Below are 27,874 nucleotides of genomic sequence, written 5' to 3'. Positions count from 1 at the left end.
TATTTTAGTAAATGGTACCACATTCACCCTATTATTCAGAATAAAACCCTGGAAGTCATCTGTGTTGGTTTTGTTTGGCTGCTGTATAAATCACCATAAACTTAGTGTTTTTAAATAACATGAATTTATTGCCTTATGGTTCTAGAAGCCAGAAGTCCAAAACGGATTTCACAGGCCACAGTCAAGGTGTCAGCAGGACAGTGCTCCCTCTGAGGCTGCAGGAGAGAGTCTCTTTTCTTGCCCCTTCCACTCTGTAATAGACACAAGTGTTCTCTGGCCTGCGGCCATGTCCTCTATCCTCAAAGCCAGTGGCATAACTTCTTCTCTCTCTGACTGTGCTTCCCTCTGCTTATGGCACATGGCCTTCTTCTCTTCGTGTCAGATCTCCTTCTGCTTCCCTCTGATAACAACACTTGTGATTGCATTTAGGCCTCACTTGGATAATCCAAATTAATTCACCCCATCTCAGGATCCATAATTTAATCCCATCTGCCATGTCTCTTTTTGCCATAGCAGGTAACATTCACAGGTTCCAAGTATTAGGATCTGGACATGTTTGGGGGCCATTATTTAGGCTGTCATACCATCTTGTGTTGTTCCGCTCCCACCCCAACTTTTTTTTTCATAAGCAATTCTTTTTGGTTCTACTTGAAAAAATACACTTTAGAATCCATCCTCTTCATCTCCACCGCTCGCTCTCTAATCCAAGCTACCACTAATTATCACCCAGAGAAAAAGTTCCCTCTGGCTGAAACACACTGCCTCCAGATATCCTTCCTATAATCTCCTTCTCATACTTTAGAATATCAAATATCTTTACTTTTAAAGAGGGCTTAGATAATAATATCCAAAGAGCCCCAGTTTAATCTGTTTGCCTCCTTCAAAGCATCGGACACATTTAAAAATCAACATATTGATTTGTTTCCTCTGTCAGTTAGGTTCAATCAAGAAAAAATATCCTTTTAAGATTTTAAACAGAAGGAATTGGTAATCCTAGTGCTGAGAAATTAGAAGAGCAAAAATGAGGAGGAATCTTGAATAAATGAGAGAGGGGGCCAGGTGCAGGGGCTCACGCCAGTAATCCCAGCACTTTGGGAGGCTAAGGTGGAAGGATCACTGGATGTCAGAAGTTTGAGACCAGCCTGGTCAACATGATAAAACCCTGTCTCTACTAAAAATACAAAAATTAGCCAGACATGGTGGAGTACGCCTGTAATTCCAGCCACTCAGGAGGCTGAGGCAGGAGAATCCCTTGAACTCAGGAGATGGAGGTTGCAGTGAGATGAGATCACACCACTGAACTCCAGCCTGGGTGACAGAGTGAGAATCCATCTCAAATAAATAAAAATAAAAATAAATAAAATGAGAGAGGAAATGTTACCCAGAGATCAATACCTACAGAAAACAGGTATCTCCCCTAGGGCTGGATAACAAAGGGGAAAAGTGGTGTTGCTAGAGTTCAGGAGGATATTTATTTCTGGGGATGCTGCCCAGCAAGCTCAGGAAGCACTCACAGAGATCATCTAGAACCAGAGAGACAGGGAAGAAGAGCATCTTGCCCCATCTTTTATTTCTTACTAGAAGACTAATCTAAGTGTTCTACATTGCCAATAAAATGGTGCCTTTGTGTGGACCATGTCTAGTAAATGAATAAGGGGACTGTTTAAATATGGTATGGGAACAACAGTAGGTGAACATTGATTTTTTTCCAAAAGCTGTTAGTCCCTAACAGTAAATATAAATGGAAAAGCTCCCTTTAAAGGCATCAGATGTTCTCTATTTTCCACTAACTCTCTTAATGTACCTATAAGAATTGATCCTGCTGTTCTAGATGTTGTTTTTAGCATTACATTTCCTGAAAATAACTTTTAAAAATGTAGAGGTTTAAGCAACATGAGCATGCTGGGGTGAATTTATCTTGTTTTCCAATAAACAAAAATTATAAATGACAAAAGAACTTTGTAATGCTGTAGAAAGGGATCAAAATGTATCTTTTATCCCACCAGAAGCCATGCTCATTATAGCAGGAGCCCCGGGTATGATCTCAGTTGGGATCTTGGCCTTTAGAACAAGATGTTAAATAATTAGCATTATTATAGCAATGGGAGCTGGGTATAAGCTGCATTAGCAGATCCCCTCCTGTACAAAGAAGGCGGCTAACACAAGCAGACTACAAGAATTTGTAAGATCAAAATCTATGAAAACCTACTATGTGCCAGGAATTTTAAAAATACATGTATTTATTTAAGTGAGAGAACATGGCATTAAGAATCAGAACACCTGCAGCTACGTTTCTACTTTGACTTTTAAAAATTATGTGATTCTTGGAAATGTATTTAACTTTTCAATTTCAGTTTTCTTAGGAGTAGGAGTAAGAATAATCATCTCATATGGAAATTATGAAGCCTTAAGTAAATGTGAAAAGTTTGTAAAGTTTCTATATAAATATTTGTTAAAAAGTATAAACGGCTACTTAAATAAGTCTGCTTTTATGATTGTTATTAGGTTGGTGCAAAAGTGATTGTGGTTTCTGCCATCACTTTCAATGGTAAAAACTGCAAGTACTTTTGCACCAACTTAACAATATAGTGAGTTTTTTTAAAAAGCCAACATTTTCAAGTGTTTGGCTGCAATAACAAGATGGCAGTTGTTAAGATGGCATTTTGAAGGTGTTTGCTGGTATTCTAGACAAAAATGTAAATCCTTGAATACTGTTTTGCAAATAACAATTCGTCCTTGCAGATTCTACAAGGAGATAGACATGGGAAGCAAAGCCAGTGAGAAATCATTTTTACTTTATTACTACTTGAGTGAGTGCCTAGAGCTGAGTCGGAGGTCTGCAGCTCTTTGTTTGCTGCTAGCCTAATTTCGAATCTTGGAATTTCACTACTTAATGACCAGCTATATGGTACAGGTACCTGACACAGTGACCAGGGTTCTTGTACAATTTCGTGGAAAAAAATGAGAAGTGTCTGAGTTCCTCTCGAGAGCACCATAGAAGAGGAGTGAGAAAAAAAGTGTGGCATTGATTCCTGTTATTTATGGCACAGTGTTCCTGCCTGCCAGCAAATGTGGACAAATCTATGGCCAAGAATTTGATGAGTAAGATGAGCAATTTCTTCATAAGAGGTTAGGGAGCAAAGATGTGTACATGGAGAGAAACAAGCTAAAATCTCCTCTGCCTTGGCAGTGAGCAGCCCTAGAGGGCGCTTTCCAGGAGCCAGGCTGTCTTTCTCTGGTTGACCATTCACACCAACCAGATCTCTGGGTAAATTCATAGGGTTTTATTCCACAATGATGCAGTACAAAGATGAAACCTAGTTTAGCCAGTGTGCAAATTATCATTTTATTGCCTCCCAGCTCCAAATCCACTCTTCATTACCTGACCTGTGAAATGGAACTCGTCTCTTCAATTATTTCTTCTTCACCATATGGGACGCCGTTAAGCTTTGCCAATAGAGTTCTGGGGAGACCATCAGTGGAGAAGGAAAAGTGATCTTCCTTCTCTCTGGTTTCAGTGTGCTCCACTTCGTAGGCTCAGGCAGTGTGGGGCAGCTTCTTCCAAGCCCACTTCCTGCAGTGCACACTCCTCTTCAATCCTGGATTCTGAAGCATGGGCAGCTTCCCCAGCACATGGCTCCTACAACTTGCATGGCTTCTCCAGCAGGAGGATTCTGTGGCCCAGATGTCTTTTCCAGTACCTCGCTCCTGCCGTACATAGTGGATAACAGCACTTAAAACCAGCAGCTTCCTCTAGCACCCTGTGGGAGGTTTTGCAGTGGACTACCTCGGGCAAGATAACCCTGTGAACAGTTTTCCCAGCAATACAGAGAACAGAAGGACTTCCACCTACTTCCTCTGGCGCAGGAGACAGACTTCTCTGCCTTCTAGTGGGTCATAGCCACTCCTCTCCAAGATCTAAATCTCAGCCACGGGAGTAAGGTGTGGTGGGCTCTTTTTTCAGACCCCTAGAGGTACTCATTATATCTGCCATTCTTATATGTTTTAGACTTCTATTTTTTATTAGCAGCTCCTTTGTTACTCCAATCCCGAGTTATCATTGCCAGTCTTTTTTGAGACGGAGTCTTGCTCTGTTGCCAGGCTGGAGTGCAGTGGCGCGATCTCGGCTCACTGCAACCTCCGCCTCCCGGGTTCAAGTGATTCTACTGCCTCAGCCTCCCGAGTAGCTGGGACTACAGGCACGCACCATCATGCCCAGCTAATTTTTTGTATTTTTAGTAGAGATGGAGTTTCACCATGTTGGCCAGGATGGTCTTGATCTCTTGACCTCATGATCCACCCACCTTAGCCTCCCAAAGTGTTGGGATTACAGGCGTCAGCCACTGCGCCTGGCCGGACTCTTTTTCTTAAACTTCCTGTATTCAAAACACACTGTGTTTTCTGTCTCCTGCTTAGACCCTACCTATTACAAGCAGGTTAGTGTAGGCTTGGCACTACTCTGGGAAGAAGAGGTGTGATAGTTTACATTGAGTGTCAACCTGATTGGATTGACGGATGTAAAGTATTGTTCCTGGGTGTGTCTGTGAGGGTGTTGCCAAAGGAGATTAACATTTGAGTCAGTGGACTGGGAAAGGCAGGCCCATGCTCAATCTGGGTGGGCACCGGCTAATCAGATGCCAGTGCAGCTAAAATAAAGCAGGCAAGAGAAGATGGAAGAGCAGACTTGCTAGGTCTTCTGCCCTTCTTCTTTCTCCCGTGCTGGCTGCTTCCTATCCTCGAACATCAAACTCCAAGTTCTTCAGCTTTTGTACTCAGGCTTATACCAGTGGTTTGCCAGGGGCTCTCAGCCCTTTGGCCACAGACTGAAGGCTGTACTGTCGGCTTTCCTACTTTTGAGGTTTTGGGACTCGGACTTGCAGACGGCCTATCGTGGGACTTTACCTTGTGATCATGTGAGTCAATTCTCCTTAATAACCCCTTTCAAATATACATATATCCTATTAGTTCTATCCCTCTAGAGAAACGTGACTAATACAAGAGGGAAGTAACATTTACTGAGCATGTGCTCTAAATGAAGCTGTGTTGTGTGTTTCATCCTCATCATCTCATTTAATCATGATGGCAACTCTATGTTGCAGAATACTACTGCTGATGTGATTTTACAGTTTAGGACCCTAAGGCTCAGAAAAATAAATGATTTGCCACCATCCCTCAGCTATTAAATTAGTTTGAGATTAAGCTTTGTATTTTTCTGGATTAAAGCCCATTCCAATATCAAGGTGAAATATACTTTAGGTTTACTTTCCTATTTAGCACTAGAAAATTTCCTAGATACTTATTGAATAATGCCCTTTCTAATTTTCATTGAAATAGCAATTGTATTTCTTTGTGACAAGATGAAAATGATCTTACTAGAATTTAAGAATTCTTTACCACCCTCTCTTGGTATCTGTAAGGACCCATTAGGAACAGCTTGGATTGAGCTATCAATAACTAACCTTCAGAGCGACTGCTACTATGCTTCCTTTCTTAACTGATCTTCTTTTAACTCCAATTGATTTTTCAAACTTTTGAGTGTCTGCTTGATTCCTGTTTTCTTGTGCTCCCATCTTCCTTTATAACATCACAAACATTATTTTTATGCTTTGGCCCAGTGGGGTGATTTCTCAGATGAAATAACTTGTTCACTTGATCTAGTTCTAAAATCATCACAGGAACCAGTAGCATGAAAGAGAATTGTGCAACATATTTTGAGAATCATGAATTACTCATTGGAAAGAAAATGATGGATATGTTTTTCTATTCTCTAAATGTACTATGTATTTTCTCAAAATGTTTTTGAGAAACACTAGGAAAGTCTATCTCCTGTAGACCCTTCCGCAAACATTCAGACATAGTTGGGTGGTCCCTAATTTATAACTTCACATATCCATGCCCACCAAATAGTACAGGACCTGCATGGAACATACCATCATTAACACTTGTCAAATGAATATTAAAATTTCATCTCCTTTTATCTGAATAACAGTTATATGCATAATATCACAGAATATTGTACTTGAAGAAGACCTTAGATATGATTCTTGCAATTTTATGGATAAGGAAACAAAGTAAAAGAAGAAAGTACCTCACAGAAAGACCTAGAAATAATCAGCAACAGGACCTCTGACTCATTCTGGTTTTCTTTGCATGGTTCTCTCTGTCTTTTTGGATAACCTGAAGCTGGAACTTGTTAATTGATATTGTCCTAAAGTGGGAATTTCATATTTTAGATTACATTTTTTTCTTGGCTGCCAATAGTTTTCAAGGTAATAAAAATAACCTAAAAGTCAACTAGCTATAGGACTCACAGCTGGAGATAAATATGTAAAAATCAATTATAAATTATTTACATCCTTGTTTTACTTCTTTACTGCCTTTTTGATACGCAATGACAGGTTTCTTAAACTCTCTCACTGTAATAGTAGTTTTGTTCATTTTTTCAAATTTCTAATATTTTTGTTTTACATGCTTTAGTGTTTGTTTTCTGTGTTTGTTTTTTGTTTTTTTTAAAAATGGAGTTTCGCTCTTTTGCCCAGGCTGGAATGCAGTGGTATGATCTTGGCTCACTGCAACTTCCGCCATCCAGTTTCAAGAGATTTTCCTGCCTCAGCCTCCTGAGTAGGTGGGATTACAGGCACCTGCCACCATGCTGGGCTAATTTTGTATTTTAGTAGAGAGGGGTTTCACCATGTTGGCCAGGCTGGTCTTGAACTCCTGACCTCATGATCCGCCTGCCTCGGCCTCCCAAAGTGCTGGGATTACAGGTGTAAGCTATCGTGCCTGGCCCTGGTGTTTTTTTTTTTCTTTTTTTTTCTTTTTGGTTATTATAATAAGAGGACTTCTTTAATACTATTTTGTGCTTCCCTTTTCCATGTCTCCAAATCCTACAAGTTCCTCTAGGCTTTCTTTGAAACTCCCCCATCCCATGAGACTTGAGGGTATTATACAAGTAAAATGAGCTAGACACAAAAAGACTAATGTACGATTCCACTTATCTACAGTACCTAGACTATTCAAATTCATAGTGATAAAAAATAGAAAGGTGGTTGACAGTGTCTAGAAGCGAAGAAGGCAGAAAGAGGAATAGGGTTGTTTAATGAGTATAGCATTTCAGTTTTGCAAACTGAAAAGAATTCTGGAGAATAGGTTACAAAACAATGTGAATATAATTAACATTACTGAACTGTACACTTAATGGTTAAAATGATAAATTTTCTGTTATGCATATTTTACTGCAATTTTTAAAAAAACCAAAAAACAAAAAAAACCCGAAAACACAATTCCACGTCCTAGAGTCTTTTCTAACAACTCTGGTCCTGACTACTCTCTCTTGTTTCTGGACCCCTGAGACTAGCACTCTTGTTATCATTTTGTCGCTTCATTATATACTATCATAATCTCAGTTTGTTTCACAAAGAATGGCAGCACTAAACACAGAGTGAAAATCTCACTTCTTGTTTCTACCATAATCATAAATTGGCATGAGAGTCTCAATGGACAATTGCTGACATAGATAAAACCAACATAACCAAAAAATATTTTAAAATGTATAGTGTCACAAAAGAATTCATTAATTCAACTTTAATGCAATCGGGCCAGGTATCTATGGAAATGGCTTGAGCCTAACTTGTGTTTCCTGTCCTCTATTGTGTCCAATTCAATAGCACAGGGACTGTCGGCATCATAATATCAGCCCAGACTCAAATTAGGAAAACGGAATCCACCCCGTGTTGTCCACATGTGAAGGAGTTTAAAATAGAAAATTAGGCACTTACGCTACCACTGAAAGAGCTAGGAGCGCTAAGGTCAAAGAAGCTATCACCAACAGTCTCAGCTTGATTTGCTGAATTAGATGGTTCCTATTACTCTGTAGGGAACTGCTGTGAACCTCATGTCTATTCAGGTGTCAGCCTGTGACTATTTCCAGGAAACAGTGATTTCTTCTCATCCACTTTCCAAAACACATGTGAGTGGTTTTCATTGGCACATTTTAATTTGAACCAAATGGGGAAGAGCATTCTATAAAGTAGAATTTGTCTTGTCCTCTACTGTCATTAGAAGAGATATGTGAACAGGGTTGTGATGCAAATTTGGTAATATACAATTCAATACAGTCACACAGACCAAATACAATAAATAGAATACAATTTGTCCTCTGCTTTGTAGAATCCTCCTTTACACAGTCATACTTAACCCGGAGTTGCAAACAACACACACACAGAGGTGCCTTACCCTCCAGGGATTCGGAAGTATCAGCTCTGTCCCATTATTGATGCTTGATCCGACAGTTCTTCCAATTCCCTATACTTGTCTCCAATATTGAAGATACCCAGGATTAAGACCCAAGGCTTCTCCTACCCTCTCTAGTCAGTGGCACATGACCAGGGATCTCTCAAAGATCTTGGTGAGGCAGACACACTGGAATCTTCCCCACAGTATTGTGGACATTATGGCCTCACTTTGTCCACTCTAGTGGATTCATCGATGAACCCCAGAATTTAGGGTGGAGCCATAAGAAGACAATCCCCAGATGAATTCTGCAAGTACACCAGACACTACACACCCCCTCACAGTGAAGCAAACAAGCCTAACATGTGCTGAACAGCCTGAACAATTCCAAAAAAGGCTACACATATCAAACTCCCATCCAGTACCTGAGACAGACTACCTCCCCAATCAAGGCTTCAGAGAGGAATTTCTCTTCTATTCACTGCTGAAGAGGTACCAATCTCATCCCTAACAATGATGCAGAGAGACAGACTCCCCTTCCATGATGCTGAATATGCTGTGGCCTTGGCCATCCCATGCTGCAAACATTGTCTCCTCCTCAATCTACTTTTTGAGACCCTCTCTACCCTCCCCCATTTCTCATACATTTGAACCTTTCCATTCCAGTTCTGCCTTAATTAGGATTACAGATCTACTAGGGTTTTTGTGGCCCTGGCTAGTTCTTTCAATCCACCGACCTCTCTCCTAAAGAGTTCTATTCTTATTCTGTACTGTCCACAGGTTGTGTCCCACCACAACCTTTTATCAGCCATGCCCCCATAAAGTGCTGCAGAAACCTGGCTCTTCTCATATTCTAGGCCGCAGACAAGCCTGCGTCCCTCCAACCACACCTGCAAGCTCTTTTACCCCTGTCGATCCCCTGGTGATCTCCTCCTTCCCCAACTAGGCAGAAATTAAAGAGAACTTCAAAGTACTGCATTGCCAAGAACTACAGAGGAACCAATCACTGCCATTCCAGTGCTACAGACACCTCCCCTCTCCAATCAGTGTGTCTAATAGACTTAGCCTCCCCCATCCATTCATCTATTAAATAAGAGCTACTCTCTTCTTGCCATCCCCTATCCATTGCTGTAAACAGTATCCTCTGAACATATGGTATAGGAAACACCTTGGTTTTCTCAGGGCACATTGAGACACACATTGGTTACTCTTCTTTTCAAGTTGTAGGTATGAGACTTAGGAAAGTTCACCAGATTAATTACATAAAAGCCATTCACAAAATCTTCATTGCCTATTAAGAACATACTAATTCAAGGACGCCCTCAATCCAGATTCTGCTTACTGTCGACCTTATCTTTTACTTTTCGCATGGAATTCTATGTGGCCATATTAAAGTGTACTCCAAAACACATACAAAGCTAATTGTAGCTGACACAGTTCCTTGACTGCTCAACTTCTATTCTCTCTTTTCACTACCCTTCTGTTTCTTCCTGGCCAACAGATCCCCAGGTGTGTTTAGGTGACATTACACCCAGATCTAGAGAATGGCTCATGATTGGGCTAAGAGAGTAAGGAAACCCCATATACTTTTCCCACTGGTTGGTCCAGAGGAGGCATAAGCCTAGTTGTGGCCAAGGAGATTTGAGAAAAATAAACTAGGAGGTACCTGAAAAGATTATTCTCCCTGAAACAAACAAACAAAAAAAAAAGAAAAGAAAAGAAATGAGATATACTAGAAGACCCCTTACCACATTTTTACCTTCCAGCTCTGGACACTGTTTTGTGAGACACAATAGCTGGGGCGGTCTGTATGAGCCTGTGGAATTAATAAATGCCTTTCTGGAGATATCACATTGATTTGGTCAGCTTTTAAAATAATTTGAAACAACAACTGGTTGTAGGTAGTCAAGAGAAGATTCAATCCCAAAATAATCCTTTAGAGTTCTCTCTGGAAGAAATCAATTAGAACAAGATTGAGATGGAATTTAAGTTAAAGAAATGCAGGAAACATGAGGGAGATTAATTACTTGGGTTATTTTCCATCATAAGAGAGCCAAATGTAGCCTGAAATAAATATGGCATTTTGTTTCTTCATCTGTAATATTTGTTTAATTTTAAAAGAAATACTCAGAGGTATCTGCGTTTGTGATGTACACTCGATGCGCTCGCTTCCCTCCTCCCCCCCCCTCCACCTCCACCCCAATATGTCCTTAGAATTATCTTAAATTGGAGAGGGGGACGGACATGGTTTTGTCATTGGCAAAGAAGATGCTTGAAGTAAAATTAAACTTCTGAACCCATCAGAGCTGTATTTGCCAAAAGTACTTGAGAAGCAGAAAGATAAAATCATGTGAAGAGATTTTTTTTTTTTTTTTTTTTTAGAATTCGGTGTAATCTCTTGCTTTCCTCAATGTTTGAGTCATCTAGAGAACAAAGAAATCTAGATCTTACCTGTGAGAGCTTTAGACCCAGCTAGATCGTAATCACAGCAACCCCGGGATTTTGCATAGTTTCTTTCTACTACCCTGGTATGGCTAATGAATAAATTCAAACAAAATAGCCCAGGAAAGCATTGAAACATATTCTCTTCCTATAGAAGAAAATTATACAGTATCATTTCTCCAGGTATTGAGCTAAAGAGGAGAGCTAAAATTTTCCTGCTGTCTAGTCATTACCATATTTCTAATTCTGTCATTTTCCTTCCAAAATCTCACGCATTTTCCAGGTTCTCTTAGTAGATCTGTTCCGTGAATGAGCAACTGGACAGTTCTCAGTCACAGTCTGGTGGTTTATTTGTGAATACACAGAAACAGCCAGAGAGAGAGGCAGGAACAGAACTCTCACTTCTGTCATCTTGGTATTTGTAGCTGTGCTCATGTTCCAAAGCTATGAGGTTAGGGAGAAGGAAGGGAGAGAAGAGAAATCGGAATGCTCCATAAACGCACTGCAATTATCTTGAAGTTTCCATATGCAGACCTTTATGGACTCCTATGGCTGAAAATAAATTCTTTATTGATTTTGCTGTAGTAATTTACAGCTCCAAGGTAATCAAATTGGTGGATAACTTGGAATAGTCTTAGACTTATGCAACAAGAAACAAGTACAGAAATGCATTTTCATTAGTAATATCAATCTCAGAGTTCCTAAAGTAGATATGCCTTGTTTTTGGCAAGTATCTGCAGAGATCATCACTCTAGGTGGCACCTTCAAGACCTATAGAGAAGGATCCCTAGGAAGAGAGAAATGGAGAGTGATGTAGAGCTATTGCCTTCTACTGGCTAATAACAGAGACATCAGGCACGTTTTAATCTGAACAGAATTTTTTTCAAGGCATAAATATTGTGTGATTTTATTTCACTGCTCTTTGCATATATGTATGGATTAAAACTCATTTTGAAAGAACTCGTGGATGCTTTTTTTATATAAGAACAATCCCAACCTCTAGCCATGTTGAAATTTTCATTCATTTATCAAACATTTATTGAGCCTAGCCAGGCCTTGTCCTTAACACTTAGGGACACAGAAATGAGCCATCCTCAGAGCTCCTGTTTCAAGTTGCAGTTCAAAAGCTATGCCCAGTTGTTCTGGAATTCATGTGTGATTCAAGTGCACCCCTGCATATTTAAAAAACTCTAAATAGATGGATGGATGCACATATAAACACAAACACACATAAGTTAATACAGCACTAGGTATTATGCAGAGTACAAATCATTTACCAAAATACATATTTCTACAAAGAATATAACAAACATGAATTAAGATTAGTGAAGCACTTCAATTATATTTTAATCATATAAAATCTGTATTCAAAATCTTACAAAGTTTATTATAAATATTTTGAACACTGTAATGTGATGGACTATGTTCCATCATTTAAACATAATCTTGGTTTAATGCTTTATGATGCAGAATTGAAGGTCTGCTTCTATTCATTATATTTTGATATTTGGCTTTGATGACAGTCATAGCTACAAAATATTTCTCAAGAGATCTGTGGATCCAAGAGATTCATCACTATCTATACTTTCTAAACCATGATATTAATTTCTTAATCCCACATTTCTTGTTCACTTGTTAAAATTTAATAAATTCCCTCCTCCCTAATGTCAAAATCAGAATTTAAAATATTTATTGAAGTTTTACTTGCTTTTGATTGAAAATAAGAACTATATACATTTTGGGGATACAATGTGATGTTTTGTTATATGTATACCTTGTGGAATCAGACTTTTGGTGAATGAATCAGAAGGGATTTCATTTAAATACTTTCATTGAATAGCCTTAAAATCTGCTGAAATTCTTTATTTAGAGGATTTAAGACAGGTTAGAGAATTCTATCTCAATTTTATTTTAATCTAAGGTATGAGAAGTTTATAAGAAATGAGACATATCATTTTTGACAACAACGATGCAACCGTTTCCAAACATCCATTTTCAACATTCTTTTCCCATTGCAGGATTAAAACCAAAGCAAATAGTTACTTTCTCACTCATTGTTAGAATGTCACCTTTTGCCTTGAAAGGAGACAAGAAGTGTCTTTATCTTTTCTGAAGATCTCTGTTGGGTGGTAGTGTATTGACAGCTACTTGTCATTACAGAAAAGGTCAGGAAATTTGGAACTCTTGTCATTTAGTGTAAGAAAAATGTTACTCTCTTATTTCTTTGCCAAAAGATAACAGGGAATCTGTGTTGAACAAAATAAAAATAAAAACAACACATAAAATAGATTTATATGATGCCACCTTGTGTCAGTATTATAACATTACGGTATTATAAATATTTTACTCTTTATGATACAAAATTCATAAATCCACAAAACCAAGCCTGTGAGAACTGCTCTATGATGCACTGAGTATGAACGGACATGTGAGTGTGCAGCTGTCAACCCCTTTGAGTTGTGGAATTTATATTCTTCCCTCAGGATACAACTTATACCTTAAGTGACACATGGCCCAAGTGAGGAAGCCACTGCCAATCATATATATTACTAAAGCATAATTTTTAGGCTGTTCTACAAAAGTGAATATAAATAGCAGGTTTTTTGTTTTGTTTTGTTTTGAGACAGAGTCTTGCTCTGTCCCCCAGGTTAGAGGGCAGTGGCCTGATCTCAGCTCACTGTAAACTCCGCCTCCCAGGTTTAAATGATTCTCCTGCCTCAGCCTCCCAAGTAGCGGTGATTACAGGCACCCACCACCACACCTGGCTAATTTTTGTATTTTTAGTAGAGATGGGGTTTCACCATGTTGGCCAGGCTGGTCTTAAATTCCTGACCTCATGATGCACCTGCCTCAGCAGGTGAACCACCGCGCCCAGCCATAAATAGCAGTTTTAACATTTCCTTCCCCTCATCACTTTGGAGAACTTTGGGAGGCCTTTGTGTCATTTCAGGTTTTGATATTCTGTCCTCTGCCCCAAAAAACAAGAATTCTCAGGAGCCTTCATATTGGTGGTAGTTCCAAAGCAGAAACTGTTGGCTATGGGGCCAGTTCTGTAGAAGTATAGTTGGGTACCCCCAAAGACCTAGATGTGTCTGCGGATAGTGGTCTGGTATTTTGTGTGTCGCAGAAGCTAACTTTAAATCTCCAGTAGCTTCCAGTAGCTTCTATACCTTCCATTGGGAGCTCATGGAGACTGACTCAAGGGAGCACAGCCTCCTTTGGGAAGCAGCCTCCACTTAGAGAGCAGGCATCCTCTGAGGCTGCTCCAGGCCTCTCTGGGGTGGTGTTTTAGCTTCCCTCAGTCGGACTTTCCTTCATTCAGGGTATCTTAGTGTTACACACCTCATCGTGAAGAAGGAGACTTGTAGGCTCAGGCTTTTGGGCCTGCTCAAGCTGCAGGTCCTATGGCAGAATTAGAACCTCGCAAGCATCGGTGAAGCTGACAGCCCTTGGGCTCTGGAAAGAGCAAGAATCTGAGCACCCTGGAGCACTGAGCATCTGATAGCGCCACCCCAGAGAGCCAGTAGGAGATGGGGAGAAGGCTAAGACCATCAGGACTGCTGGTAGAGGCAAATGTGGGATTCCAAGGCTTTTTTCTGAGTTTGGAAATGAAGTCCAGCCCCTACACACTGGGGAGGATCCAAGCCAGGTTTTATTTTATCTTCTTCCAGGCTTGTGGACCAAAGCTAGCAGGATTAACTGCATCTAGCAGCTTTAGTGGATCAGGGACTCTAGTTAAATCTCATCTCTATTCCTCATAGATACTTTCCAGGAATCAAAGCAAGTAGAAATGTTTCACTTAGGTGTTTGCAAAAAGGCTGTAGAACCAAATATTGGGCAATATCTTTATTTCTAATAAAAGATATGGCTATTGCTTCAAATTATTAATCTATCCCCACAAAAGTATGATATATTTGTTCTATCTCTGTGGGAAGATGACTGAATTGTAATATTTTGATTTCCGATGACTTTGTTTATGTCAAAATAGTTGGAGAATCTTGTCAAAGGATGGAAAATACATGTCACATATATTGCCACTTGTCTATTTTAAGCCCATGGCAGGCATCACTACTTAGCTACTGCTTTTGTGTTGTGCTTTTTAGGATCCTTCCAGCATGGCCAACATGAACCTTAGTCTATATAAGAGAGGTAAAGAATTGTTACCTTACTTTATTGTCTTTTAAAAATGTTTTCTTATGAAAAAATTCTCACATACAAAGAAAGAGAATGGTATTATGAGCCCCCATATACACATTACTGTTTATCAGGAAGTATTTAAAATTTGAAAGTCCATTTCATTTATTCAACTTCACCCCATGTACACACAAATATCCATACATATATATATTATTTTAAATTACAATTAAATATAACGTCAAGTTTCCAGATAATAGCCGTTCAGAAAAATAATTTTTGAGAATTCTCTTTCTGACCCTGCCTTCACTCAAAGATGGCGATGAAGGCTCCTGTAAAACTCTATGTTCACACAGGCCTCTCCTGCCCTTAGAACATTCTAGAAGAGCTGGTAAACCTGTCATTTATCATACACTGAACTTCCAAGTCCTGTGGCTCTGGAGCTTTTGTACCAGGTTCTGCCAACTGAATCTCAGCCTGCATTCCAGTCTCAGTGTCTAGGGTCCAGCCTCCTGAGATTTACCAAATAGTCATTCCCTTTTTGGGGGTGCAGGGGTCCTTCCTGTACCCATGGGTATTGACAATGGAGCCAACTACACATGTCAAATATTACATAAATTAGCAGATTGTCATCCCCTTTTAAATTGTGTGGTATACCCCATGATTTCACTGCTTTTATCTATTTCTCTTCGTTCTGGATGATACTCCTCTTCCCTCCCTCTCATGATATCCTTCATAAATTTAAGCCTCCACAAAGGCCATAAAAAGTGATTTTCTTCTGGTTATTTTGCTTTGGCTCAGCAATTACATCAAAGGGAAGGGAATGCAAAGTTCTGTTGCCTTTTTAGAATGAGAGGAGGAAAATACAAAGCATAAAGCAGAAATACTACTCATTCTTTTTTCATTTTATAGCTGGAAAAGCAAAACACAATTTAATATTTCAAAAAATTGCCTGTCGTCCCAGCTTTTCATGATTAAAACAATGCCTCTAAAATGCACTTGTACTTTCCCACAGTGTCTGATATATGTTTTGTTTCCAGCCAGCCAATAATCAGCTCTTGCAGTGATGTTGGCAACTTTGTGAAGATATTTATCATTCTATAGGTATTCATCAAGGAAAAGCTAGAATGATTGCTGGCAGTATCTGAGTCACTGAGGTAGAATAGAAAGAGCATAGAATTTACAATCAAAGAGAGTCCACCCAGCTGCAATCTTTGTGTAACTTAGTTATAAACCTACCTGTTTAGAACTTTGGGTCTTAGGTTCCTTTATATAATACTTATAATTGTTGATAATAATAATAGTATATGCCATGACATTGTTAAAAGTATCAAATAAACAGATGTGTATAAAATCATCTGGAAAATAAAAATCAAAAACTAATGTTACTTATTATCTCATGAAATTTAAAGTGTCATAGTTCTTTATATTACTAAAGTACAATAAAATAAAATATTTGAAAGCTCAGAAATTGGGGGATTTTCTGATTCTGAGCAGAGCTTGCATACATTTGAGAATATTCTAAAAATACACTGGGGTTTGGTCAGGACACACAGGTGGTCAGTATCCATAAGTGAAGTGGAGAGTGTCTGAACTGGTTAGGTGCTGGAGGCAAGGATTTATACCTAGGATATTCTACCATTGCCAGGTAATGATGTCAGCATATGAAGAAAGGCCTTATTCTAATAGGATATTTACTATATCAAACCACTTGATAGAAGTAATGTCTTTCTCGTTTTGCTACTGTAAAGTGGAAGATTTTCATGTCAGGCTCTCTGTTAAGACTCTAAGCTTCTAAAAGTCCAAGTGAGGCCTTACAGGGTGCTTGCCAATTAAGAAGTTGGGATCAGACAGATCTGGTTTCAAATAGAAGCTCTGACTCTTCTTAATTTGAGACATGCTGTTTGAACTCTTTCAGCCTCAATCTGTACAATGGAGATGGTAATAGCCTCTAAATCAGGGTTGCTGTGAAGATTAAATGAAAACATATGTAAAACCTGAAACATAGTTAATACTCCATAAATGCAGCCCTTATTGTTTTCAGCACATTGAATTGTTCATGATAATTTATTTGCCTAGTTCCCTAATGAGACTAAACATTTGAAGGCAGAGGCATGTCCTATACCATCTCCCATTTCATTCTATATTTTCCCCAATAGACCAATGTTTCTTAGTGTGGTGGTCTAGACCACTGAGATTCTTCAGCTTATCCAAAAAGAGAAACCCTTTGCCCTACCTAGGTTCTGAACAATGTCAAAAATAAAACGACAAAGTTGAAGGCCAAAATATTACCAATGCTACTGATAAAGTTAAGTACCAAAATGACCATGTGGAAGAGCCAAAGGTGCCTTTAAAGACAACTCCTGAACTGGAAAACTTTACCTACCCAATGCCAGGCAGCACTGGACTAGGGCTATGGGGAGGCCTGACCAAGTCAGACAAGAGCACAAGGCCAGTTCAGGCTGCCCTCAGGCAGTCTCATTTCCAACCTCAGCCAAGAAAGCTGTGCTAGAGATGGCCTAGACTTCCAGAGTTTGGAGGCACAATGTGAGGCCAGATATAGATCCTGTAGAAGACAACTGAATTTGATCGTATTACAGGATTTCCTATCAAGAGCACCATCTGAAGTGGTGAGTAAACTCTCCAGAGAAAGTCCTGGGATGCCTCTCAGAACCCAAGAACCAAACAGGAAATAATATATGTTTAGCCAGGGGATATCCTCATGTACTCCAGGCAAATCTTTCCTGTCCCTTACCTCTCTTTGCTCCCCATTCCAACACTAGAGAATTCATTCCAACACTGGAAAAGGAGGACAAGAAGAAAAAGAGAAAATAGGTGAGGGAACCAATATCATCTGCATTTTCCCATTCCAGAATTTTCAGTCTGAAGAAGGGCCAAGCTAGGAAGCGGAAGAAACTTTAAAGTAAATGAAACATTGAAGCCGTAAGATAAGCCTGGATTTTTCACACTGGGAAATAAAACTATTTGTTACTATCTAAAGATACAGAACATGCTGAGATTTCATCCAGGGATTAGGAAAAATGTTTCTAGAGGATAGGCTTGAAGGGACAATTAACTACACAGACTGATTTTTTTTTCATAAACAAAACTTAACTATAGAGACTGATTTTTTTTTCATGTATTTATTTTTCATGAGGATTTATATAGAAGTTCTGAAACGGAAAGTCTCTTTTCTTTCTGAGTTGTGATAATTAAGAACTGTATGCACCGAGTGGTTCAAGGGTATTTTCCTGAGAATAAAGCTAAATCAGGAAAAAGCAGAACCAAGAGACTGAAAAGAGGGAGAAGGAAAGAGACAGAAAGAGAGAGAGATTTATTATTGATGACATTTTCTGATTTCTAATTCAGACAGCCTTAATGCAAAGTCTCGTCTAGGATTGCAGTGTGTTTAACACGATACGTTTTTTTTTCTAATTAAGCAAGTTATAAGTTGTTTTCTTTCAATTTGCATCAGAAAGAGTTCTCATTAATAAAACATAATTATTTAGAAGAGAAATTAAAACCACATGTACTACATATGCTTCACTTCACAATTAAATAAAACCACTGATATTCGAGTAACTTCTTAGCCTTTGTGTTAGTCACATGTAACAATGGATAACACGTACCAAACATTTGTTATGTATCAAGCACTGGTCTAAAACCTTTATATGAATAAACTGAATTCCTATAATGACCTATGAAGTTTTTACTATCTGGTAGGATCTTTGCCTTATCAGTGCAGAAACCGAGAAGTTAAGAAAGTTGTCCACAGCCACACAGCAAGTAAGTGAAGGAGCGGAGGAGGTTCAAACCCAGGCTGTCCAGCCTACAGCCTACTCCTAAGCTCAATTCACAGTCAAAAGAAAAGAAGATAATTGTTAATATGATTGAATAGTGCAAGTGTCCCAAAGTGTTATGTGGATAAATGCTTTACTGTATGTAAGAACACTGATTGTAGAGGCACCTAAGTAAGTGAAATGAGCTATTAGATGAAACATTTCTGATAATGCCAGGTCATTTCCAGGATTTTAAGTTACTTAGCCATACTGTGATTCTCATCAATATGAGCAGGACCTAGCACAGTCTGAACCTATGATACTGGTGCTAAAATATACATTTTTCAGGTTAAGGATACTGTATTAAGTTTTCATGAGAAAACTCAACCATGTACAGATGGATTGATGCCTGACAGTTTCACTCTTTCACAACACTTAATTTTTTTTTTCTTTTTAACCTGCTGGAGAAAAAAGTTGTTGGTGTATAGTATGAGGCATGTTTACTCAAAATCTGAAGGGAAGCTTTTCAGAGATGTCTAAAACAAGGAGTGGATAGAGACCCATTGACTATTATGCTTCATGTTCAGACATTTTACTTTTCAGCTTTTGAGAAGAAATTACAGAGTGCCGTAGTTTCTGGGAAAAAAAATCTGTCTATGCATTTTGGGTCCATTTGAATCTGAATCTCTAGAACCATCTAACAGAGACACTGAACACTGTCGTCCTTCCTGATAACTATAGTTGTAAATTAGAATGTTCTAATTTAATGGAAAACTGCATTAAAAAGAATACATCAATGAACGTGGGAGTACATATATAATCTTTAACACACTGATTTCATTTCCTTTGGATATACATCCAGAACTGGGATTGCTGGATCATATGGTAGTTCCATTTTTAATTTTTTGAGGAATCTGCATACTATTTTCAAAAATGACTATACCGATTTACAAGCCTACTGAAAGTGCACAAGGGTTCCGTTTTCTCTACATCCTTATCAACACTTACTATCATCTGACTTTTTGATAACAGCCACTCTAACACGTGTGAGGTAATAACACATTGTGCTTTTAATTTGCATGTCCCTGATGATTAGTGATGCTGAACATTTTTACATATACTTGTTGGTGTATGTCTCTTTTTTTTTTTTTTTTTTTTTTTTTGAGACAAAGTCTCACTCTGTTGCCCAGGCTGGAGTACAGTGGCACCATCTCAGTTCACTGCAACCTTCACCTCCTGGGTTCAAGCAACTCTCTGCTTCAGCCTCCCGAGTACCTGGGATTACAAATGCCCACCACCATGCCCAGCTAATTTTTGTATTTTTAGTAGAGACGGGGTTTCACCATCTTGGCCAGGCTGGTCTCATGATCCACCTGCCTTAATCTCCCAAAGCGCTGGGATTACAGGCGTGAGCCACCGCACCCAGCCTCTATGTCTTCTTTAAAGAAATGTCTATTCAGGTTCTTTGCCCATTTTTAAACTGGGTTCTTTGTTTTCTTACTATTGAATTGTTTGAGTTCCTTATGTATTTTGGATATTAACCCATTATCAGATGTATGATTTGTAAATACTTTCTCCCGTTCTGTATACTGCCTCTTTACTGTTATTTGTTTCTTTGCGTGTGCAGAAGCTTTTAAATTTGATGCAATACCATTTTTCTAGTTTTGCTTTTGCTGCCTGTGTTTTTGAGTTTTTGAGGTCTGGAATCAACCTAAGTGTCCATCAGTGGATGAATGAATGGATAAAGAAAATCTGAGGTTTGCGTGCACACGCACACATCCACATCCATACACACACACACACACACACACACACACACAAATGCTATCCAGCCTTGAAAAGAAGAAAATCCTGTCAATTATGACAACATGGATGAACTTGGAGGGCATTGTGCTAAGTGGAATAAGCCAGGCACAGAAAGACAAATACTGCATGATCGATCTTACTTATATGTGAAATCTATAAAAGTTGAACATTTAGAAGCAGAGAGAAAAATGGTGGCTACCAGGGGCTGTGAAGGGGAGATGTTGGTCAAAGAGTGCAAACTTTCAGTTAGATAAGAGGAATACGTTTTGGACACTTATTCCAAAATAAGTATTGGACTTATGTCACCAATGGACCACATTGTGACTATGGTTAGTGATAATGCAATATATACTTGCAAATTGCTAAAAGAATAGATCTTACATGTTATCATACCATAAAAAAATAAATATGAGGGATAAAGGATATGTTAATTAGCTTGATTTAATTATTGTACAATATATACAGATATCAAAACATTTCATTTTATACCATAAATGTATATAATTTTTGTTTGTTAATTAAGCCTTGGTAAAGCTGGAAATAAAGTAATAAACTGGACAAATGAAACTTTTGTTAAACATACTTGAAATTGGTGACCTAAATGTGCCAAAAGTTTGAGAAATATTATTCTACGTAATTATATTAATTAAATAGCGTATATGATAATGTGTCCCTGATGTTTTAGTAGAACTTGTAACCAAAAGTCAGTACAGACTACTTCCCCCCTCTCCAGGGCCCAATTATATAACGTATTCTTTTTCTAGGTCAGTGAATAAAATGTTGAGAACTTGGAGACAAACAGTAAGAGAGGTTTCTCAACAAAGTATCCTCTTTCTACAACATTGAGTAGCAATCAGATATCACCCATTCTAATTTTTCAGCATTCTGAGAGTGAACGTTTTCTACTCTGAGTTTCAAAAGTCTGAGCAGGACTGGAGAATATGTGATCTTGTCAATCATCCAGCCCCCAGCTATCTTGTTAGGAGGGAGACAAAAAGGTTCATCGACAGTCATGCTGCGTAGACATAACCTTGTCATTTCTTTCTTCCATGAGGTGACTTTCCTTCATTCACATCCAGTGACAACGATGACATCATTTGGGAGGTAGAAGTGGCTGATTTTTTTCTCAGATGAAGCCATTATACAGCAGCAATCATGTAAAAATGTTCATGACATAATGAAAAACATATAAGGAAACACATGCTCACATTTTGTTTCTTGTTATGACTCAAATATATGATCTCAATGAAATGAAACAAACTAAGCTTGCTGTGCGATGCACCCCACGTAACAGTTTAATCAGGTTTGTTTGTTCTCAGATGAAAGAAGCATTGTCACCTAGCAAACGACCAAAAAAGCAGTTTTGACCTGCTGAAGCAGTTTTCAACAATGGTCCTTGTGAACCAAGGCATCTGAATCCCAGTGCCTCCTTAACGGTTTGGAAGTTTCATGGTATTATCAAATTTATGTCTCTAAGACAGTCTTATGTCTCCAAGAGAGACTCCAAGAGAGTCTGTTGTGACATACTGTATTCGATTCCTGATATTGGTGATTTGAATCTTCTCTTTTCTTCTGTGTTAATTCTTGGTAGAAGTTTGTCAATTATATTGATCATTTTGAAGGACAATTCTATATGTGTCACTACTGATTGGAGACTTTTTTTTTTTTTTGAGATGGAGTTTTGCTCTTGTTGCCTAGGCTGGAGTGCAATGGCATAATCTCGGCTCACTGCAACCTCCACCGCCTTGGTTCAAGCAATTCTCCTGCCTCAGCTTCCCAAGTAGCTGAGATTACTGGCACCAGCCACCATGCCCAACTAATTTTTTTTTTTTTTTTTTTTTTTTTTTGCATTTTTAGTAGAGACGGGGTTTCACCATGTTGACTAGGCTGGTCTTGAACTCCTGACCTCAGGTAATCCACCTTCCTCGGCCCCCCAAAGTGCTGGGATTACAGGCATGAGCCACCATACCCAGCCCTGAGAGACTGTCTTTTCTAATGTATACATTTAGTATCTAAATGTCCCTCTTGACAGTGTTTTAACTATGTTCCACAATTTTTTATTATGATAAAATATATATAACATAAAATTTACCATTGTAACAATTTTTAAGTGCACAGTTCTGTGGCATTAACTACATTCACATACATCTTTTCTGAAACTAACCCCATCATCTATCTCCAGAACATTTTCATCTTCTTAAACTGAAACTACATACCTGTTAAAACACTAACTCCCCATTCTCCCTCCGTCCAAACCCTGGACACCACCATTCTACTTTCCATCTCCGTGAATTTGACTATTGTAGGTACCTCACATAAATGGAATAATACAATATTTGTCCTTTTGTGACTGGCTTATTTCACTTAGCATGTCTTTATGGTTCATCCATGTTGTAGGAAGTGTCAGCATTTTCTGCCTTCTTAAATATGAACAATATTCCATTGTATATGCCACATTTTGTTTATCCACTCATCTGTCAGTGGGCCTTTGAGTTGCTTCCACATTTTGGCTCTTGTGACTAATGCTGTGGTGAACATCGGTGTACACATATCCATAAAAGTCCTTGCTTTCAATTCTTTTGTATATATGCCCAGAAATTGAATTGTTGTATCATATTATAATTCTGTGTTTACTATTTTGAGGAGCACCCATATTATTTTCCACAGTAGCTACACCATTTGACATTCCCACTAGCAAGGCACAAAGCTTCCAACTTCTTCGTGTCCTCTTCAACACTTGTTATCTTCTATTTCTTTCATAATAGCAATCCCAATGGGTGTGAAATGATATCTCATTTTGGTTTTGATTTTGATTTCCCTAATGATTAGTGACACTGAGTAGATTCTCGTATGCTTCTTTGGCCCTCTATGTATGTTCTTTGGAGAGACATCTATTTTGCCCAATTTTAATTGGGCCGTGTGTTGATTGTTGAGTTTGTCCCATAAGTTTTAATATATTGATTGTAATTTAATTTTGTCTGTTTCATGTAATTTTTAATTTACCTTGAGATTCCTTCTTTGACCCATAGATTGTTTAGAAATATATTGTTTAGTTTCCAACTGTTTGGAGATTTTCCTGTTATCTTTCTGTTATAGACTTCAAGTTTGCATCCATGTGGTAGGTGAACACACTGTATACTTTTAATACTTTTAAATTTGATGAGATGTATGTGTGTGTGTGTGTGTGTGTGTGTGTGTGTGCGTGTGTGCGTATGTCTGGGTTATAACCTATAGTGTTGTAAGTTCCATGGACGCTTAAAAATAAATGTGTTTAGATTTTATTGAATATAATGTCCAGTATCTTATAAATGATCATTACACACTGTTGATTGGTGGTAGTATTCAGTTATTTTATATCCTTCTCAATTTTCTGTCCATGTGTTTTAATAATCGTTAATAGAAAGGTATTGAAATCTTCAACTATAATTGTGGATTTGTCTATTCCTCCTTTCAGTTCTGTGAGTTTCTTGACATATTTAGCTGCTCTGTTTTTCAATGCCTTTAGGATTGCTAGGCCTTCTAGATGGATTAATCTTTATCATTATATAATATCCCTTTCTGTCTCAGATAATTTTCTTTGTTCCGAAGCATATTAATACAGCCGTTCCTGTTTTCCTTTAATTAATGTTTGCATGATATATCTTTTTCTATCCTTCTACTTTTAACTTCCATGTATTGTTATATTTAAAGTGAGTTTCTTGTAGACAACATATAATTGAAAAGTTATTTAATTCACTCTGCCAATCTCTCTCCTTTAATTGGTATATTTAGACCACCTACATTTTATGTAACTACTAATATGTTGTAGCTTAAGTTTGCCATTTTTTTCTCTGTTTAAATTTCTCTTTCTTTCTTCTGCTTTGCCTTTCTGTGGGATCATAGAATATTTCTTAAAATTCCATTTTGATTTATTTATAATTTTTAAATGTATATATTTGCATAGCTATTTTGTCTATTGTTCTAGGTATTATATTACATACACATAATTTATCACAGTCTACCAGTGTTATCATTTTATTGGTTCTAGTGAAGTATAAAAACCTTACCACCTTTTACATCCCTCTACCCTCCTCGGTTATAATATAACTGTCTTCAGTATTTCCTCCACATACATTTAAAACCATACCAGGCAGTATTATAATGTTTGCTTCCACTATCAAATATAATTTAGAACATGCAAAGGAGAAAGGAATTCTATGTGTTTACCCACATTTTTGTTCAGAGTGTTCTCTTCCCTTCCTGATGTTCTAAGTTTCTTTCTTTTATCCCATTTCTTTTCTGTCCAGAGAATTTCCTTTAGCCAGTTGTTAGTGTGTATCTGTTGGTGACAAATTCTCTTAGCTGGTCTTCGTCTGAGAATGTCTTGATTCCTCTTCATTTCTGAAGAATGTTTTCATTGAATTTGGTATTGTGGGTGACAATTCTTTTCTTTCAGCACCTGGCGTCTCTTCTGTTTTACTGCTTTCAATATTTTCTTTAGTTTTCAGTTGTTTGACTATGATAATTCAATGTGCGTTTCATTGGGTTTATTCTGTTCAAGATTTGCTCAGCTTCCTGAATCAGTAGGTTTAAATCTTTTGCTGAATATCAGAAGTTTTTAGCCATTATTCCTTTGAGTCTTTTTGAGCCTGCCTGCTTTCTTCTCTCCTTCCTGGACTCAAATGTTAGGTCTTCTGTTACAGTCCACAGGTTGTTAAGGCCCTGTTCATTTTTTTTGTTTCAGTCTATTTTCTCTCTATTGTTCACACTGGGAAATTTCTATTGTTTTAACACCCAGTTCACTTATTCTTTTCTCTTTCCCTTTCATATCGTATTATCATTGAGCCCATTCTCTGAGTTTTTATACTTCAGTTATTCTATTTTTTCAGTTTTAAAAACTTTATTGGGTCTTCTTTATGTCTTTTATTTTTTAATGTTTGAATACTTTTACATGTTATTTTTTAACTAACAATTGTATATATTTATGGGGTGCAATGTGATGTTTTGGTATAGGCATACATCACACAAAGATTAAATCAAGTTAATTAACATATTCATTACATCATCTTTTTATAGTGAGAAAGTATAAATCTACTCTTTTAGCAATTTTGAGATACATCTTTTACTTCTTTGCTGAAATTTTCTATTTATTTGCTGATACTTTCTATGATTTTGTTTTAAGCATGTCCATAATTGGTTTCATTTGCCTTGTTATTATTTTTAATATTTTGAGATTCAGGAGGTTTTAATCTTTCTAGTGATAGCTCCAGCTGAATTTCAGTGTTGGACATTTTTCTTCGTCCACCTTTGCTTGCCTTAAAACTCTGTGGTAGGCAGGCGTAAGGCAGATCCCAGTGGAGGTATGGTACCAGAACCCATTGATTTATATCATTTCGTCACAGTTACATTGAAGTTTCAGCTTTCTTTCTAAGTAATGTTTAGGGTATAACTGTGTGATGTGAGGCTATTTTGTGTATTTTGTGAAAGAAATCTTAGAAGATTATTTACTATCAGTTCATACAGTCTACAGCTACCTGAAAGACAAGTGTATTTATTAAGAAAAAAAAAAAAATACAGTTGTGACTTTCTCAAGCACTTACATTCTTACTTCTAAATTCCTGAATGACCCAATCTCACTTAGGAAATTATTGTGTCATTCAAACTTTGAAATAAACTTTGCAAGTAATTTTGGGTATTGCCTTCCCAGATTCTGTAATTTTCTAATAAATGGGAATATTGGCTGGGACATGACTGGGTTCTCAATGGTGACAGATACTGAATCTAAGTTAAAATGAGTAATGGGAATTCTATAACTTATAGAAGGAGGTGGTCACAGAGTCCTTGTCTCTAATTTGAGTCATATAATTACTTAATTTTCAAGTCATCAAGGTCATTTGATCAAATCATTGTCTGTTAAGGTTCTTTTCTATTCTGAATTCTTATCATAGTCTTCTAATTTAATGTTAATACATTTCCTTAATAGTAACAATAACTACCTTGGAAATACAAAGGAATGAAATTTTTATATACAATTAAAACAACTAAGCAAGAAATGTATGGAAACTCTATTATAGGGAGTGCCAAAACTCTAACCGAAATTACAAAGTATTTCAGGGAGTCCCTGTGTGTGAAGAATAAATTTCACAAAGATGACAATTCTTCCTTAATAATTTTTGGTTTCATATTCTCAATATCCAAAACTGCATATAGATATGTAAAGAGATCAAACGAATCACAGCAGACAGCCTGGTGGCGCCTTGAGCCCTAGTTAAATTGACCCGACTTATACCAATTATGTTACTATAGTTCCAGACGTTTGTAGCATACATGTGTTGAAAGTCCCTGTCTTGTTCTTTTTCTGTTTAATTACACGTGCCTTGCCCATATATCTCTCATTCCTGAGCCCCATATAAACATCCCGACATAAAGTCTCCCCCACATGTCCTCCCCAACTTCTGAGCACATCCCACCATAATGCTCCCAACACTAGTCATATATCTTTCAACTCAAAGACTACCATATATCTCAACGTTAGAAAGACACCACCTGGAAAGTCCCCGATAAGGACACAGCCGTTTGTGAAAGCACGAGAACCAATAAAAAAACTGCTAAATGTATAAACTTAAAATGTTAACCAATTGTAATGCTGTAACCTAGAGAATTCCCTTGTTCCTCTGTAACTTTACAAGTCCTGTTTACATTAGGCTATAAAAAGCAAGTGCACGCATTGTTCGGGGCCCTCTTGTATGTTGTGGAATGGAGGGACCAAGTTTGAACTTGCAGTAAAGATCCTTGCCGCTTGGCTTTGACTCTGGACTCTGGTGGTCTTCTTTGGGGAATAAACTGTCTGGGCATAACAGATACATTTGAAAATAGCTAAGATCATTCTGGAGAGAAAGGCAGATTGAATAGGTAAGTCAACATTTTTGACAGACTAAGTGATACTTGTACTACCAAATACTTTATCACAATATATAATCCTAAGAAATGGGCTGCAAGCAGAAGAATTAAATGTCAGAGAAGTAGAAGAAAACTGAATTGAGAAAGGATAAGTAAAATAAGTTAAAAATAAATAGGATACTGAAAATATTTGTCAAGATTATTAATATCACTGTGTTAATCAGGTAAGGCTGGCATATCAAATACCACAGACTGGGTGGCTTCAACAACAGAAATTTCTTTTTGCACAGTTCTGGAGGCTGGGAAGTCCAAGATCAAGGTGCTGGCTGACTCAGTTCCTGGTGAGGGCTCTCTTCCTGGCTTGTATTTGGCTGTCTTCTCTCTGAGTTCTTACATGATAGAGAGAGAGAGAGCTCTTGTATCTTTTATTTTTGTTTTAAGGGCACCAACCCTATCAAATTAGAGCCCTACCATTATAACCTCATTTAACCTTAATTACTTCCTTATACACCCTATCTCCAAATACAGCCACATTGGGGGCTAGGACTTTAACATATGACCTGTCATGGAGGGGACATAATTCATTTATAACAACCAGGTAG

Source organism: Rhinopithecus bieti, unplaced genomic scaffold (genome assembly GCF_001698545.2).
Source record: "Rhinopithecus bieti isolate Rb0 unplaced genomic scaffold, ASM169854v2 scaffold_12088, whole genome shotgun sequence".
NCBI lineage: Eukaryota > Metazoa > Chordata > Mammalia > Primates > Cercopithecidae > Rhinopithecus > Rhinopithecus bieti.
This window is presented reverse-complemented; position numbering follows the sequence as displayed.